The sequence below is a fragment of the Chiloscyllium plagiosum genome, unplaced genomic scaffold (assembly GCF_037043375.1).
Source record: "Chiloscyllium plagiosum isolate Xiang-an unplaced genomic scaffold, Cpla_swu_hap1 HiC_scaffold_8, whole genome shotgun sequence".
Taxonomy (NCBI): Eukaryota; Metazoa; Chordata; class Chondrichthyes; order Orectolobiformes; family Hemiscylliidae; genus Chiloscyllium; species Chiloscyllium plagiosum.
The window spans coordinates 57396139-57415375 of record NW_028270146.1 but is presented as its reverse complement, the minus strand read 5'-3'; the positions used below and the strand labels follow the sequence as shown (position 1 = coordinate 57415375).

At 40.4% G+C, this 19237-nt stretch overlaps 1 long non-coding RNA gene across 2 annotated transcripts; it reads left to right on the top strand.

The window, feature by feature from the left end:
* The first annotated feature begins 61 nt into the window (after positions 1-61).
* LOC122553626 (uncharacterized) lies at positions 62-17911 on the top strand. 2 transcript variants are annotated; one of them, XR_015757910.1, is made up of 2 exons: positions 62-179; positions 15217-17911. It is a non-coding gene; the product is annotated as an uncharacterized LOC122553626 (long non-coding RNA). The 2 variants fall into 2 exon arrangements; XR_015757911.1 differs by lacking the exon at positions 62-179 and adding an exon at positions 3955-4398.
* Positions 17912-19237: the final 1326 nt, after the last annotated feature.

Here is a 19237-nt window from a genome sequence, read left to right as displayed (position 1 = left end):
ATCATAGCCCAGTGTCTATCCCTTGACCAATTATATCCCAACGTTAACCATTGCATCTCATCGCAAAGCAGGTTCCACGCCTTGGCCAATCGCAGTTCCTTCGGTGAGATAGTGGAAGCCAGTGTCATTGAACGCTTTTACTGCTTAAAAAAATGAATTAAATACTATTTTTAAGTAAGGTATGTTCTTCCTATTAATTCCAAATGTGTTCGTGACGAATAGAAAAATGAAAATATGCTGTTATGAAACGAGCTGCTAGTCCCTTTCTAAACCGAATGTTTATAGTTGAAAGAGCATAGTACATAAAATGATGTAGATACAGGCTGTAAGAATATAAATATTAATATTAAAATGTTTTCTGAAATTAAGTATCAAAAATACATAAACATTTGGAGAACTGTAATGTTTCCAAATCAAAAACATGATTGTGAATCAAGTAGACTACATGATTAAAACTGGTTTCTAAGGCCGAGAATAGTAATTTTATTAGTAAAATTTTCCCACGTTTCATACTTTTTCTTATTTGTTCACAGTGAAATTAACCTACAAAAAGAAGCAAGACTCTGGCCATTTAGTCCCTCAACTTTGCTCAGTCATTTACTAAATTACTGAATTTGTAACCTCAAATCCCATATTTCTGCTTACCCCGATTAAAATTTCACCCCTATTGCTTGCCAAGAACCTATTCACCTGTCATAAAAATATTGAAAGGCTGTGCTTCCACCATCGTTTCAGGAAGAGTGTCCCCAAGAATCATGGCACTGAGAAAGGAAATCACTTCATAGAACCTACACTGCAGAAAGACGCCATTCAGCTCATTGAGCCTGTGGCAGTGCTCCAAAGAACATCCCACCCAGACCTTTACCCTGTACCCATAACTCTGAATTTGCTATGGCTAATCCACCTAGCCTGCACATCCTTAGACTGTGGGAGGAAATCAGAGCACCCAGTGAAAGCCCATGTAGACACACAGAGAAGAGTGCAGTGAGCCAAGAGTGTGGTGCTGGAAAAACACAGCCGGTCAGGCAGCATCCAAGGAGCAGGAAAATTGACATTTCGGGCAAAAGCCCTTCATCAGGATGCAAAACATCGATTTTCTTGCTCCTCGGATGTTGCCTGACCAGCTGTGCTTTTCCAGCACCACACTCTTAGCTCTAATCTCCAGCATCTGCAGTACTCACTTTTGCCTACACAGAGAATATACAAAATCCACACAGACAGTTACCCAATATTGGAATTAATTCCTGTTTTACATGGGTGACCTCTCATTCAAAATTTTTCTATATAAGGAAACTCCATCCAACATCCAACTTGTCCTGATCCTTCAGGAGTTCATATGTTTCAATCAATTTTTCTCTTACTCTGGTAAACTCATGGATATAGACCTTGTCTGACAAATCTATTAGTCTGGTCAGCCTTCTCTGAACTGCTTCTAATATATTTATAGACATGTTCAGATATGTTATGATATACCTTTGGAGAGATTGAGACTTAAATCCAAGCTTTCTGACTCAGTATATTGCCATTGTGCCAAAACAGCCCTTCCCAATACATTTCGATCCTTGCTCAAATAATGTGGCCTTATCAGTGTCCTGAATAACTGAATCATAAACTCTCTATTTTTGCATTAATTCCCCTCCCAATAAATAACAATCTTCTTTTCACCTTATAAGACCATAAGACATAGGAGCAGAAATTAAGCCATTCAGCCCATCGAGTCTGCTCTGCCATTCAATCATGGCTGATAGATTTTTCAACCCCATTTTCTTGCTTTCTCCCCGTTTCCTTTGATCCCTTTGGCAATCAAGAACTTATATATCTCTGTTTTAAATAAACACAATGACCTCTCCTCCACAGCCTTCTGTGGCAATGAATTCCACAGATTCACTACTGTCTGGCTAAAGAGGTTTTTCCTTGTCTCCTTTCTAAAAGATCTTCCCTTTACTTTAAGGCTGTACCCTCGGGTCCTCATCTCTCCTGCTCATGGAAACATCTTCCCAATGTCAACTCTGTCCAAGCCATTCAGTATTCTGTAAGTTTCAATCAAATCCTCCCTCATCCTTCTAAACTCCGAATATAGTCTCAGGATCCTCAAATGCTCCTCATATGTTCAGGCTTTCATTCGTGGGATCATTCTCGTGAACCTCTTCTGGACCCGCTCCACCGCCAATCTCTCCTGAGGTACGGGGCCTAAAATTGCTCACAATACTCTAAATGTGGTCTGACCAGAGCCTTATAAAGCCTCAAAAGAACATCCCTGCTTTTATATTGTTGTCCTCTCGAGATGAATGGCAACATTGTATTTGCCTTTCTCACCACCTCAACATTACCTGCCATTCCACCTATCTTTGTATCATCTGCAAACTTAGCCAGGATGCCCTCAGTTCCTTCATCCAGATCATTAACATATCATGTGAAAAGTTGTGGTCCCAACACCGACCCTTCCTGATTTCCTGCTCTAAAATGCAACCATCTTTTGTGATTCATACACCCAGATCCTTCTGTATCTTAATGGCTACAAGAGTAGGTTAGGAATACTGAGGCAAGTTACTCACCTCCTGACTCCTGAAGTACAAGACACAAGTCAGGACCATGGAGGAATACTGTCTGCCTACCTGAATGGATGCAGCTCAACAACACTCAAGAAGCTTGACACCATCCAGGGCAAAGCAGTATGCTTGATTGACACCTGATCCACAAGCACCCACACCCTCCACCACCAGCAGTCACTAGCAGCAGTGTGTACCATCTATAGGATGCACTGCAGAAATTCACAAAAAGTCCTTACACAGCATCTTACAAACTCACAACCATTTTCATCTCAAACGACAAGGGCAGCATTTACATGGGAATACCACCACCACCTGCAGGTTCCCCTCCAAGCCACTGACCATCCCAACTTCAAAATATATTGCCATTTCTTCACTGATCCACTGAGAATTATCTCTCTGGGTCAACTGCAGCACATGGACATCAGGAGTACAAGAAGCCAGCTCACCACCATCTTTCCAAGGCTAACTAGGGACAGATAATAAATATTGGTCAGCCAGCAGTATGTATGTCCCACGAGTGAATGAAGAAAAGCTTTGAAATCTCTCATATGTAACTAATATGTTCTTTTTTCATGCCAAAATGTTCACACATTGCACTCCATTTGCCAATCTTTGTCCACTTACTGAACCTATCAACATCTTTTTGTAGGAGAAAGTGAGGACTGCAGATACGGGATATCAGAGTAGAAGAGTGTGGTGCTGGAAAGCAAACCTAGTCAGGCAGCATCTGAGGAGCAGGAGAATCGGCATTTCGACCATAAGTGCTTCATCAGGAATTCCTGATGAAAGGCTTATGCTCGAAACGTCGATTCTCCTGCTCCTTGGATGCTGCCTCACTGGCTGTGCTTTTCCAACACCACACTCTTCAACATCTTTTTGCAGCCTACTTATGTTCCACATTATAACTACTACTTGGGTGAATAAATTTCTCCTAAATTCCAAATTGGATTTATTAGTGATTTTCTGATAATTAAAATCTATATTTGAAGGCTCAGAAGAAGTGAAATTATATTCTCTACGTGTATCCTATAAACTCTTTCATACTCTTGAAGAGCACTATCAGGTCTCTTCAACCTTTCATTTTCTTGAGAAGAAAATCCCAGACTGTTCAATCTTTTTTGCTTAGTATATACTGTCAGTTCTAATATCCCTTGAATAAATCATTTTGTACCTTCTATATTACCTCCACAATGTTTTTATGATGTAGAGACTAGATAAATAATTTTGAATAATGCAAAAAATTGTTTCACAGCATGTGATACATTATAATGTATATTGTGCACAGTGCCAGTATCAAGTTCTTCTCATTAAAGCACAGAAACTGGAAGCGAACAAGCATTTCAGCTGAGGTTGGTGTCTGGGTGAGTCCACCCACTGCATTCTTAGCTGGACTATAGTTATTTCTCATGAAATAGTCTTCTGCTATTCTAAACTAATGTAAAATAGTATTATACAAATGGAAATAAAATAGTACTAACTGAGGTTAACTAACAGGCCTACTTTAAAAGTAGTGAAAAACTCCTTAAATGTAGCATTCTTACTGTCTCTGTAAAATAGTTTTGGATGTCATCTTTAGTTACATCATGTTGCGACAAGAATGTTGTTCAGTTTTTTTTGTCTGGGTGTGTTGTGCAGCATTTCATTTAACATGTTGTGCAGAGAAGTATGTGCAGCATTTCGTTTAACATGTACCTGCATGTGTTGGTATGTAAACTGTGGTCACATGGTCATTAAAATGAATCAGGCAAATCAAAATTGATTAAAGGATTACATTTTCAAGGATTAAGAAGGATTGCCTCAACTCAGCAAAATATAATTCCTGAAGCAAGCCCCCTTCGCAGTTCAGGTAAAAGAAAACAAAGTTCTTCCACCAACAAAACATCTCTTTTTTTGTAAACCAAACAGAAACAATTTGTAATACTGTAATCAGATATTTAACTTAGTCACAATTCCTGTGTTTACTTGGCTTAAAAGCTACAGGAAATATTTTGAAGTCTGACAAAACAATGATTTCAGTTGTTTTGGGGCTAAAGCTGATTCTGATTTAGTTCATTGCGATTCTGGCACATCTCTTTTACCTTGGTCCTTGGCAATACTGTTTCTTTTTGCCAGAAATATTTTGTCATGTCAAAGCTCTGAGTGCAAATGTTTTATGTCTGAGATGTAACAGCTCGAATCCAACTCCAAATGTTAAGACAGACTCCAGGAAATGATTTCTTCTTACACTAGAGATTTCAGCAGAGCTGAAGAAGCAACAGTGTTGTACACATTGCATAATTTTCAAATTTTGAGCAAATCTAATGAGTAGGTACGAGTAGCACGGTGACTCAGTAGTTAGCACTGTTGTCTCACTGCGCCAGGGACCAGGGTTCAATTCCCGCCTCAGGCAATGGTGTGGAGTTTGCATATTCAACCCATGTCTGCTTGGGTTTGGTGGATTAAGTGCAGGTTGGGTGGATTCGCCAGGCTAGATTGCCCAGAGTGTTCAGTGCTGGCTAGGTAGATTAGCCATGGAAAATGCGACGATAGGTTGAGATGCTCTTTGGAGGGGTGGTGTGGATTCAATTGTCCAATTGGCCTGCTTCTAAACTGTAGGGACTCTATGATGTTTTTCAAACTGTCCCATTGGACTGGCATCTTCAATCACAGGCACTGACTGGCAGCATTCAGTGTTAACATTTGAAACCACTTCGATAATGATCCTATGATTTTGACACATTCTAAATAATATCATATTCTGTGAAACAACATGATCAGCAGATGCAAGTACAAAATGAAATGGTTGTCAATGATACTCTGAAGGCAGGCCTTAAAGAAACAATGGCACAGATAATATACAAGAATGTAAAGATCATCTTGCATTCATCACAATACTTTTTATACTGCCAATAAATAATTTTCATTCTTCATATTATTTTGTGCCATCACACATTACCATTGTCATTTATTTGAGAAGTTTACAATTTCACTCCAAGCGGTTTGAAAAATATCTATTATTATCCTTCTTTTGCACTATTTTGGTTAATACACAACAAAGTTGTAAAAAGTTCAAAGATTCATACGATATATTAGTCGCAGTTTCTTGAATCAGCTTTGCTAAGATCACAGATAAAATGGACTTCCAGTATTCAACTTTAATCATTTGACTGTAATCCCCAAAATCTTCATAAACCAAAATATTTAGTTCAAAAAACTATCATAAAATGGCTACTGTGATCATCTGCTCATGAACCTCTCAGTAAACAAGGGTCAGTCTGAGCCAAAATTAACATCATTGTAAAAGAGCACGGAAGCTTAAATCTGTATTATTGTACTGATTCACACCTTTCTGGATATTAAATATTGAGATGAAAGGTTGCCTGTGGAGTATTTAGCTTGGGAAAACAATAAGCAGACTCAGGATATGCAAACAATTTTTTTTATCAACTGCTACTTCTGAGCAGTCGAGGAGAGAGAATGAAAAATAAATAAGTGAACAAGAAATGAAAGACTCTCTTCAAAGTCTCAACAAATCAGTGCCAGGGAGGACAAACATGGAAAAATAACCAATGAGTTTCTCAAAACTTTGCCAGTCCTGAGGACACGGGATAACAACAATGCAGTTGTGAAGTTTCACTCTCACAACACAAAGATTCTGAAAAGAAATCTGTAAATTGCAACTACCTTTATCTTCCTGAATACACCTAGATACTAAATGTCCCTCCTCCCATTTTTGTCAACTTAACTGCATTTTTGTCAAATTTCACCATAATCCAGGAATAAAACTCCACTCTCTTTCAGTCAATAAAACCTTGGAATAGGCTGTCCTTCGTTTCTAATTTGATTAACTAAAATTATTTGAAGTGTGACAGATATGGACTAAAAAAATGTTGCATCTGACCAAGCGAGCTTGAAAACAAAAAGTGGCAAGCCATGACCTCTCCCTACGTGGTCAAAATGCCACTATCGAAAAATACTTCATTCCAACTTTCAAAATCCATTGTTTCACAAGAATGGTTGTAGTAAAATATACATGTGATTTGTTTTGTACTTCAGTGAAATTAAATTGATTTGATTTTGATTTTATTGTCACATGTATTCAAGTACAGCAAAAAGTATACACTGTCGCCACACAGGACACCATCTTAGATATAAGTACCTAGGTACAGAATCCTAAGAACAAGGAAAGAAAGAACAAAGTTAAAAGTTAGACATTGCAGTAATTAAAACTCTGTGTTAATGTTTATGTTTTTCCCCTAAACTTGTTTTGGAATATAATACAAATATTTTCAAGATATTGTACTCTTAAGATATGAGAAATCAAACATGTATAGATTTAATACTGGATCAATATAATCCATCACTTTACCCATCTAAGTCATTTTGTCATCTAATTGAGTCAAAATTTATATCTTGTCACACAATAATGTATGTTTTAAAACGTTGCAAAATTATAGTAGCTGACTTAACTGCCTTTGATTGAAAATAGTTCCATCATAGTGCTACAGAAAGGTCAAAATAATCAAAAGGAGAAAGTGAGGTCTGCAGACGCTGGAGATCAAAGCTGAAACTTTATTGCTGGAACAGCACAGCAGGTCAGGCAGCATCCAGGGAACAGAAGATTCGACGTTTCGGGCACATGCCCGAAACGTCGAATCTTCTGTTCCCTGGATGCTGCCTGACCTGCTGTGCTGTTCCAGCAATAAAGTTTCAGCAAAATAATCAAAACCCTGTTTTTTATTGCTTAGTCTAATAAACATGCTGTGGACATAGCTTTGAAGCTCAAGCATTCAGCATTGAACTACTCCAAACTTGAATTAAGTCAGAGACTTTACATTATTCTGCAATGTACATTGGCTATATATGTGGGCTTTGTCACTGATTGGTAGCATGCTGCAACATGCAAGTGCAACAACAAGATTTCATTAATTGAATGTATGCATTGCTGGAAATGCCATCATTTATTATCCACCCTGTGTTCAAGGGTAGCTTGCTGGTTCCATCAAGAGAACAATTAAAAGTCAACTACAGGTATATTGCTATGGGTCTAGTTTCACATGGACAGACCAAGTAAGACTTGGAATACAAATTGTTTAAAAATGCAAATTTATTTAATTAGCTAAATTTAAACTTCCCAGCTGCAAAGATGGGAAATGAAATTACATCTTCTGTGTCTCTGGTTACCAGTCAATCACATAATTGCTATCATAATCAATGGGTTGATTATGCTCACATGGCAATTGCTATCATACCTCAATATGTAAAATGGCAAAGAAAACCGAAGATGCTGGAAATGAAACAAAATCGGAAATTGCTGGGAAAACTCAGCATGTCTCGCAGCATCTGTGGAGAAAAAGCAGAATGAACATTTTGGATCCAGTGACCCATCTTCAGAACAGAATGTAACTTGGAAAATATTGTTATATATGCTGAAGATGGGATGTGGGAAGGGGGTAGGAGTAAATAATAGGTGGAGATGGAGACCAGAGAGACAGAAAAAAAGTTGGGCTGACAAAGGAATTGGTAAAGCTCAGCCGGAGAGAATGAAGAGCTGTTAATGGGGACCATTAGTGGCTGACAATGGGTTGGTTAGTGTCACAGGGCAGAAGAAACAAGCGACACAGTCCTCTTACAAGGACTGTCACCAAACTCTCATCAACAGCATTCTTCAAGTTTAAAGCTCATTGTATGCATAAGCATACTAATTAAAATAGTTGACCATTCAGCTTCTTGGGCCTGCTTAGTCATTCAATAAGATTATGGATAATCTACTTGTGTTTCAAATTCTACATTCCCATTGAATATTTAATGATCCTGCCTCCATTGCCTTATGAGCTGCAGTGATTGGAGATGTAAGATGAATATCAAATACATTCTGTGGGAGCAGGGGTAACAATGTATGTACATGGCATCAGCTCACTCTGACACCTAAGGCAGCTGTCTCTTCACCATCACCTACTGTTCAGCTGGCTGTGTTTGCAGCAGTGTACCTCTGATAGTAATAGGGAGGAGCTACCAAGACAGTCAATACGGCAAGATGGCCAGGGGAGGCACACTGCATGTCTCTATTGCCAAGGTATCATGTGTAAGAGGACAATCTTGTTCCCCTTTGAAGGCCCAGTGAACAATGGCCTTCGCAAGGGATTCAGGGATACCAAGAGGCAATACCAAACCAAGCTTGAGATTCAAACTAACCACATGTACAACCGTTGTTTGTGGCAAGACTTATATGACATAACAGGCTACAAAGCAAAGTCGATCAGAATCAGAGAGAACGGTACATCCCTATCCGATGAGCTCAATGCATTCTACACTCACTTTGAACAAAAGGGAAGTGAAATGATATCACCTGTCCCATCACCCAGGGATGCACTTGTTACCTTGGTCACCGTCATGGATGTTAGATTAGCCTTCTTAAGCGTGAACCCATGGAAAGTGACCGGCCTGGATTGAGTCCCCAGCCATGCACTCACATCCTATGCGAACCAGCTGTTGGGAGTATTCACAGACATTTTCACCCTCTTCTTATTCCAATCAGAAGTCCCCACCAGCATCCAAGAAGACTACCATCATCCCAGTGCCAAAGACAAATCATGCAGTGAGCCTCAATGACTACTGCCAAGGTAATCTCTATCTATTGGATAAATACCATCCTTAATTAGCAGCACTACCTCTCCACCTTTATTGAACTTTCTGTCTGCCTAGAAAAAGTACTTGAAACTGCATCTGCATTGGACATAGCTCTGAAGCTCAAGCATTCCGCATTGAACTACTCCAAAATTGAATTAAATCAGAGACTTTACATTATTCTGCAATGTACATTGGCTATATATGTGGGCTTTGTCACTGATTGGTAGCATGCTGCAACATGCAAGTGCAAGATGTGAGAGATTTACACCTAACCAATGTAATAAATCTCCCACTGCTGTGTTTATGGTTCCTGACAATGCCATAATCAAACACTGACCCAGAATTGACTAATCTGCCTTCCCTTTGTGCTGCAAATGATTATCCTGTTATTTTCACAACTCTTAAATGACTGCATTTATAGCTGCTATTAGTGGGAACAGTCCTTACCCAAATTTCTGAAATGTTTACTGATTCATCATGTTGTAAGCAATGATTTTCTTCAGAGTAGCAGGCCAGAATGGGATTATTACAAAGCAGAGTAAATTAGAAGACTCAATCCGGCTTTTTTTCAGTGAAGGACACTCATCTCCGATTCAAGCTTAAATGCAATGTTTCCCCTCAAGGAATGTTCTGAAACAGGGATTCACGCCCACAGAATGGGTGCAGCTGTGCATGCACAAATAGATCTGGGCAGCCATTTTTGCATTAGGAACAAACACTCTACTGTGCGCGTTGTTTCCAGTATAAATAATAAGAACATAACAAATACAAAACAGGAGGAAGCCATACAGTTTCTCAAATATTTTCTGCCATTCAATATGATCATGGCTGATCTTGGGCTTTAACTGCAATTTCCTGTTTGCTCATCAATACCCTCATAAACAAAAAAAAATCAATGATGCCAGTTTCACAGAATAGAGAGTTCCAAAGATTCATAAAACTCCATGTGAAAACATAGCAGTAATGTCACTGGACTAGTAATCCTAGATGCCCAGGTTAATAATCTGGGAATATGGTTCTAGTCACATCAGCGCAGATGGTGAAATTTGAGTTTAATAAAGTCTGCAATTGAAAGCTAGTCTAATGGTGACCATAGGGTGAACCTAATGTTTATTAGAGTCTAGATTAGAGTTGTGCTGGAAAAGCACAGCAGGTCAGGCAGCATCCGAGGAGCAGGAAAATCAACCTTTCGGGCAAAAGTCCTTCATCAGGAATAGAGGCGGGGTGCCTGCAGAGTGGAGACATAAATGAGAGGGGGGGGTTGGGGGTGGGGAGAAAGTAGCATAGAGTACAATAGGTGAATGGGGGTGGGGATGGAGGTGATAGGTTTTTACCTTATGTTTCTTAGTGTGAGTTGCATTAAGATTTTTTTAGAGGGATTTTCACCGCAATGCCCAGCATGATTTTATCACTGTCTGCATCATGATGTATAAATATGGATCATTAATCACCTAACCCACGCATATGGTTTCCCTCACATTTGATTTTAGCCCCATCTTACCACATGCTGTTCCAAGAACATTTGCCAAGCAACTGAAAGAGCAGCATACCCTGTGCACCATCACGTTTAAAAGCCAATTGACCATCTGGACAAGCAGTGTTAATCCAGAAAAGCCCTGTACAGTTCCTGATATTTGTCCCAGACATGGCACACAGAGGGAAATTGACACCTCACAAAGCGGACAATGACCTGGAGGTCCTGCTGGACAGGGTGGTGTTGATACAGAATTTCCAAATGTGCCAAGACCAACAGTGGAGGTCACATCAGACAATGCCAACCTGGGTTCACTGCAGTCTCACCCATCTGGAGGAGTGCCCAGCAGTGTAGGAAAAATGTAATGAATGTCTCCACTCCATCACTGTACATGCCATCATCTTCTCTCCAATACTTCATACTCACTCACTGCTACTGTACCAATGTCTCATCACTCTCACTATTGCCTGCATCTCCATCCCTACCTTAGCCCCTGACACCACTAATTCTGCATGTCTTCTATGCTGTCTACTCACTCAGTTGAAGATGCAAGGCAAAAAGGCAAGGCCAAGGTTGCTGTGAGCATCCAATTAGGCCCAGACTGAATAACTGCTGTGAAAGCAAGTGATGAGCCTGCAGGTAAGGCCTGATTTGGTGCATCCCCTGAGCACTCAGTGTCCTTGCAGCAGCTTTACAATGATTGTTACCAGTGAAGTCAAGATGTAACACTAAAGTTCAAAGTTGGACTGTAATTGGATCAAAAGGTGCCATGTGTCTTGCTAAAGACTGGCAAATGTCTGAGGCCAATGTCCGTGAACTTGGGGTGGGTTTGGCTTGTGCATTGAGATGTTGGTGCCTGGTAGTCATGGTGGCCTCCAGTCTGAACAGGATACTGATCACGGGTTAAATACTGGAATAAAACAACTGCTTGTATAACTAATGAGTGATGCCAGCTTTATATTTAGGCTTCCATGCTCCTTGTGCTGTCTAGAAGCTGCATTTAGAGTCATAGAGATGTACAGCACAGAAACAGACCCTTCAGTCCAACTCATCCATGCTGACCAGCTATATGAATCTAATCTAGTCCCATTTGGCAGCATTTAGCCCATATCCCTCTAAACTCTTCCTATTTAGAAATCCATCCAGATGCCTTTTAAATGTTGCATCACTTCCTCTGGCAGTTCATTCCATACATGCACCACCTTCTGTGTGAAAAAAGGGGCCCCTGAGGTCCCTTTTAAATCTTTTCCCTTTCACCTAAACCTATGCATTCTAGTTCTGGACTTCCCCACACCAGGGAAAAGACCTTGTCTATTTATCCTAGCCATGTGCCTCATGATTTTATAAACCTCTATAAGGTCATCACTCACCCTCCAGGGAAAATAGCCCCAGCCTATTCAACCTCTCCCTGTAACTCAAATCCTCCAACTCTAACAACATCCTTGTAAATCTTTTCTGAACCGTTTCAAGTTTCACAACATCTTTCCAATAGGAAGGAGACCGGAATTGCACACAATATTCCAACAGTGGTCGAACCAATGTCCTGTCCATGACCTCCCAACTCCTATACTCAATGCTCTGACCAATAAAGGAAAGCATACCAAATGCCTTCTTCACTACACTTTCACCCCAAAGACCCACTTTCAAGGAAATATGAACTTGCATTCCAAGGTCTCTTTGTTCAGCATTTATATTAGCCAGAGCTAATTGCCACTTAAGTACTTCCATAGGCACAAGTGTGGACAGGCTGCATGATGTCTCTCTTGCCCACTGTAAAGTGAGAGAAAAGTCGCCAGCAAGAGAGAAAATTGTGTAAAGACTGTGCATTGCATTTTATGAGACTCCATCTTCAAACATACTGTTAGGGATTCATAAAATGCAGCCAAATGAATCACATAATTCTACAAGATGGTCAGGGGCTATGCAGTCTGTCAAGTCCATTGTGGTAGAAGTACAGAGAATTTATATTCAGGCCTTTTCACTAAGTCATTTTGTTATCGGTCCAGCTGGAAATACTCCATTGTTAGATTTAAGTTTAGGCAATTACAGAGGACAAGTAAACAGACTGAAGATACAACATACTATTGGGTTGGTAAACATAAAGTAGTTAGATTCACAGTTAAAATGAAGTAGATACAGACTTGAAAAAGGTACTGATTAATGGATTGGGAACTTAACTTCATGTTCATAAAATTGTACAATTTAGGTCTTTCTGCCACTTTTACCCATACCAAGCATTGAACCAGCTGAAAATGTGTTGCTGGAAAAGCGCAGCAGATGAGGCAGCATCCAAGGAGCAGGAGAATTGACATTTCGGGCATGAGCCCTTCTTCAGGAATGAGGAAAGTGTGCCAAGCAGGCTAAGATAAAAGGTAGGGAGGAGGGACTTGGGGGGAGGGGGCGTTGGAAATGCAATAGGTGGAAGGAGGTTAAGGTGAGGGTGATAGGCCGGAGTGGGGGTGGGGGCGGAGAGGTCAGGAAGAAGATTGCAGGTTAGGAAGGTGGTGCTGAGTTCAAGGGTTGGGACTGAGACAAGGTGAGGGGAGGGGGGGAAATGAGGAAACTGGAGAAATCTGAGTTCATCCCTTGTGGTTGGAGGGTTCCTAGGCGGAAGCAGCTGGTTCTGTCTCAAAGCACACAAAAAATGTTTGAAATAAATTTAACCATTTGCATGGATATTTAGCGGAGGTGTTGTTGGCCTTATTTACCCTGAAACACATTTTGAACAAAAATGAAGTGACTTTTGTTCAAATGATGTTAAAGAAGTAAATTCCTCTGAATGTAATACAACAGATATACATATAATCAGTAACAGGCTGGGTCTAACAGTTCAGGGCACACCTTACAATGTAAAACATATTAGTCTAACTTAATATTTCTTTTGAGTTATCTGTTTAAGATCCAAAGTTCACATCGTCACCTGGACCTGAAATGAACAGTAATTCTTTAAACTCACAAATTATACTTCTCTGGAAATGTTCAATCCTTAAAAAAGTTTATTCTCTAAAACTCAGTTCCTAAGGACATTTCTGCTGGAATCAAACCAGTTAAGTAACAGGACACTGTTGTAATGAGAATGCTGAGAATATGGATTTAAAACCCACCTTCATAGTTAGTGAAATTTGAATTCAATTAATTATTAATAATCTGGAAAAGGTAGGCTAATGTTGACAATGATACCATGTGGACTATTGTAAAAAACCTATCTAGTTCATTAATATCCTTTAAGGAAGAGTCTAACCTGACCTACATGTGAATCCAGGCTCTCAGTAATGTGATTCACTCTTAAATATTCTCTAAAAACTTAGTTGTATCTAACTATGATACAGTTGAAGAAAAAGAATGAAACCTAATTAACTACCTGGCATTGATCTGAATAGTGTTAACATGGAATTGGTGGTTGCGAACTCTGCACTTTTACCCTGCAAACTCACCCTTACTAGCATCTGGGAGTTTGTGTCCAAATTGGTGGAGCAGTCCAAAAACTAATCAAGGTTTTGCATGATCATTCTCATCTAATACTTCTATCCCCCACTTATACAAATACAGACAGACAAACAGACATGTTAGGGATAAATCAAAAGAACAATAACTGAGATGTAACTGTCAGTTGACTTGAGCATTCTCCATGATCCATCATATCACAGGCACGTGGGATTACATCTTTCTTGGTTTCTGAAGACACCAGTAAATGCAAAGAGCTTCTAGTAGGCTCTGATTAATATTCACTAATATACCGAAAACAGTGATTCTACTCTCTGAACTTCCGATAAGTTGATAATAAGAGAATTACCGGGCAGCAATCAGATGCCATCCTGTAGCTTTGGCAGCCACAATTCTCTTGACTAAAATACAGTTTAAAACCTGTTCAAACTTTGTAAAAACCAAAAGACTACAGATGCTGTAAATTAGAAACAAAAACAGAAGTTGTTGGAAAAACTCAGCAGGTCTGTGAAGAGAAATCAGAGTTAATGTTTCTCAGGAAGAGTCACCGGACTTGAAATGTTAACTTTGATTTCTCTTCATAGATGCTGCCAAAGCTGCTGAACTTTTCCAGCAACTTCTGTTTTTGTTTCTGTTCAAACCTTGGTTTCTCTTTCTGTTTTTCCCACCGCTTTCCTTGGTAGACTGATTGACATCATAGCTCCTTGCAAGGCATAATACATTGAGATGGCTATTAAGTACTTTGAACAAAAATCAACCTACAACTAGTTCCAGGCCTGGCCTCAAACAAATAACAGCTTGTCCTTTTTTTTAAAACAAGTTGATGTTCATAACTCAAAGGTCACCTTCAGGTCTCATCTTCAAACCAAAATGATGAAAATAAAAATAATGAAGGTCTCAACAATGTTCAAATGCAGCAAGACCATTGTCAGACAATGACTATCTCCAACAATACAATTATCTAACTAGTACCCTTTGACAATCAATAGCATTACCATAACTGAATTCCCCACTTTCAACTTCCTGAATCCCACTGATCAGAAACTGAACCACACAAGCATACAGGGTACTGTAGCTACAAGAGCAGTTCAGAAGCTAGGCATGCTAATGTAAGTAAATTCTCTCCTGTCTCTCCAGTGCCTGTTCACCATCTACAAGAAACAAGTCAGAAGTGTAATGGAATAGCTCCCACTTTCCTGGATTGGTGCAGCTCCAACAACACTCAAGAAGCTTGACAGCATCCACTTGACTGGAATTACATCCATCCCTCCACCACTGATGAACAGAAGCAGCAATGTGTACCATCTACAAGATGCACAATTACAAGTCATCAAGCATTTTTGCAACAGCACCTTCCAAATCTGTGACCTCTACCATTTTGAAGGACAAGGGCAGCAGATACATGAGAGCACAATCACCAGCAAGTTCCCTTCTAACCCATGTAGATGGTCTTGGAAATATATCACGTTCCTCACAGTCACTGGGTCAAAATTCTGGAACCCCTTTCCAAGTAGCACTGTGGGTATAGCTACTCCTAACCTGCAGTTAACTGCCATTATCTTAAGGAACTTGGCCATAATTGCTAGCTAGTGACAACCACATTTTATTCATGATTTAATAAACTCTTTAAAACCTACCTTTTCGAACAAGCTTTTCTTATCTGTTCTAATTTATCCTCTGTAGCTGAGTGACACCTGAGGCCATCTTACTGGAATAAAGGTGCTACATAAATACAATATTTTGTTGTACCATTTAAAGTATTTATTTAAAACAATATTGTAATAATGGTACTCATGAACTTTGACAACATTATTTGCCTTGTTCTCTATTGACATTCAAAAAATTCCACTGCCCACATCTACAAAAAAGCAACGCCCTTATGTAAAAGAAAATCAAACTCTCAATCATAAAAACTGGCTTGTTGCCTAACCCCTCCTTAGCTTTTTAAACTGTTTGGTGTTTTGCATTCTTCCCACTCTGGTTTCCATAGATGCACTAGCAAAAGATGTTTTTTTAAAAACTCTGACAAATTTCAGGGAAACCTTGGTAAATTACATCTTGGATTCTGTAAGATAACTAAATAAGCTGCATGAGAATATAATACATTACTGAACAAATTTTACAAACCCAGCCCCCTTGATAAATCACAACGCCTTTGTTCCTTAAGGTCCTGTTTAAGTACCTTTGCAAAAAAACCATTAAATACATTTTCTAGATCCAAACACAACCGCTTCTACAAGACAAAAGATCTCCGAAAAGAGAACTAGGTCCTTTGATATTTTGACATGTATGCCATCCAATTCCACTAATATGTATACACAAATATCTTGTCAAAGTCGGCACATTCATTCAATTAAAATCTATATAATGAAGGTCTCACACTTCTGTAACATATCAAAGTAGCGTATATGGCAAATATTAATATATTAGAAGACTAAAGGACTTTTTGATGGCTCTAAGACATGGTACATAAGAGTTGCTTATCCCAATCTGTGTCCACAGTTGGCTGAAGGCATCTGAGTGAAACTGAAGTACAATTATACTCAATAGATTGCCTGTGTCTTTAGGCTACTAATGGACCGCTATAAATTCAGGAATCATTATTTCAGTAATAGCCACTGAAAAAACAGGCGCACTCCAATCTGTTCTGTTAAAACGCAATTACATTCTCATGCAATCTCGTGTTATAGAGAATCATGCAATTGAAATAATGGGGCCTATGTGAAAAACAGGATTGGGGCTGACTACCAAAAATATCAGTAAAAATTGAAACAAAAATGGTAGTTAACCTATAACAATTGATAGCACAGTTTAAGTAAATGTTAAAATCATTCATTTTAATGAAATAATACAGTACAGGTTGTACCAGTCTGCATTCAGATTCTCTGCTCATACAATCCTCTGAGTAACAGTCTACAGACAACAACAGAATCCATGAAACTCAACTGAATGGGTCAGGATTAATGATAAAGGTTTCATTCTTGCCACTTGGAAACAAATTCCTGCATTTGAGGGGGGAAAGATTTAAAAGGAACCTAATGGGCAACCTTTTCACGCAAAGGGTGATGTGTGTATGGAATGAGCTGCCAGAGAAAGTGGTGGAGGTTAGTACAATTACAACATTTAAAAGGCATCTGATTGGACATATGAAGAGGGAGATGGCACGAGACAGGGTGACACTAGGCACATGGACACACAAGATGGCCACTGAGCCACCAATGGCCAACTTGACACACAAGATGGTTGCCAGATCACAATATGGAGAGAAACAGCTAAGCAGATACAGACACTGTCTAGGACCACCAGAATGCCAGCACAATGCACTCACAAGCCAGTTGATTAGTTTAAGGCGGGTGGGGGAGAGAATACACATGAGTAACAAACACTGCCCGCCAAAGTATCTGGGTCCAGCCAACACCTTTTATAGAAATGCTAACAACTTGATACAGCCTCAATACAAAATGCTAATAGCCAGGGCTACAGTAACCGTCCTTCTCAGGAAGAGCGATTAGCACCCATTACTACAGCAATGGATTTCCATGCAGACACTGAAACTGACAATGACCACACAGAAATTAACAAAAGCTGCACTGGAACTGACAAAAACTGTATCGAAACTATCAACAATTCTGCAATGATTGCCATAAACAAACCATGTTACAAAGACAATATTCCCATCACAGGCCTATTGTATCACAAGATGTATAAATGTTTCTTGACATGTGCTCCAGGTCGAGAGAAGACTCACAGCTGACCACTGTGCTGTTGGTATCTTTCTCTCCCCAGAGCTCCAGTATTTCTTTGTGCAATAAACTCTGTCATTGAACCCCGATTCTGACTCCGAGACTGGTGTTTTTCCCTATAACAATTGGCACTGCAAGCAGGGTTCTTATTACTGGTGCCCTGGTCGATGGCCACAATCGGGGAGTCAGGGTAAAAACCACTTTGTACCTGCAAACGGGAAAAGTCAGACCAGGCTAAGGACAGTTTAAAAGCTATAGCTATTGTAATCTCTAATTTGCTACAGTACTGAGTTAAATGTTTTTAAATGCATGTCTGTGGAGAATAAGTGTGTGACTGTATTAACTGCTGTAAGAACCTGCTGCTTGTGCTGAAACAGCCAGAGGACAAGGTAGTGCCTGTCTCAAAAGCCCTGCCCGAAACCGGTTGTTAAGAGAGGTAGCCCCCCCACACACAAAGGTTGGGATTTGAAGTGGGAATTGAGCTGCCAAGTGCACTCGGAGCTGTGAAGCACCAGAGGCAAAGTCAGGTAACATTGGACTCTGTAGGGGCAGAACTCTAAAGTTGGGTGCTGTCTGTACTTGTAACTTCCAGTGTGGTGAGGATTTGGAGCTGACCACTCTGACCAAAAGGAGAAAGTGAGGACTGCAGATGCTGGAGATCAGAGCTGAAAAATGGGTTGCTGGAAAAGCGCAGCAGGTCAGGCAGCATCCAAGGAATAGGAGAATTGACGTTTCGTGCATAAGCCCTTCTTCAGGAATGAGGAAGGTGTGCCAAGCAGCCTAAGATAAAAGTTAGGGAGGAGGGACTTGGGTGAGGGGCGTTGGGATACGATAGGTGTAAGGAGATTAATGTGAGGGTGATAGGCCGGAGAGGGGGTGGGGGCGGAGAGGTCTGGAAGAAGATTGCAGGTCAAGAAGGCGGTGCTGAGTCCGAGGGTTGAGACTGAGATAAGGTGGGGGGAGGGGAAATGAGGGAGCTGGAGAAATCTGCATTCATCCCTTGTGGTTGGAGCGTTCCTAGGCGGAAGATGAGGCACTCTTCCTCCAGGCGTCGTGTTGCCATGGTCTGGCGATGGAGGAGGCCAAGGACTTGCATGCTGCCTACTTGCGGAACGTTTCAGAGAACACCTCTCGGACACGCGTATCAACCAACCCAACCGCCCCGTGGCTGAACACTTTAACTCCCCCTCCCATTCCGCCAAGGACATGCAGGTCCTTGGCCTCCTCCATCGCCAGACCATGGCAACACGACGCCTGGAGGAAGAGCGCCTCATCTTCTGCCTAGGAACTCTCCAACCACAAGGGATGAATGCAGATTGCTCCAGCTTCCTCATTTCCCCTCCCCCCACCTTACCTCAGTCCCAACCCTCGGACTCAGCACCACTTTCTTGACCTGCAATCTTCTTCCCGACCTC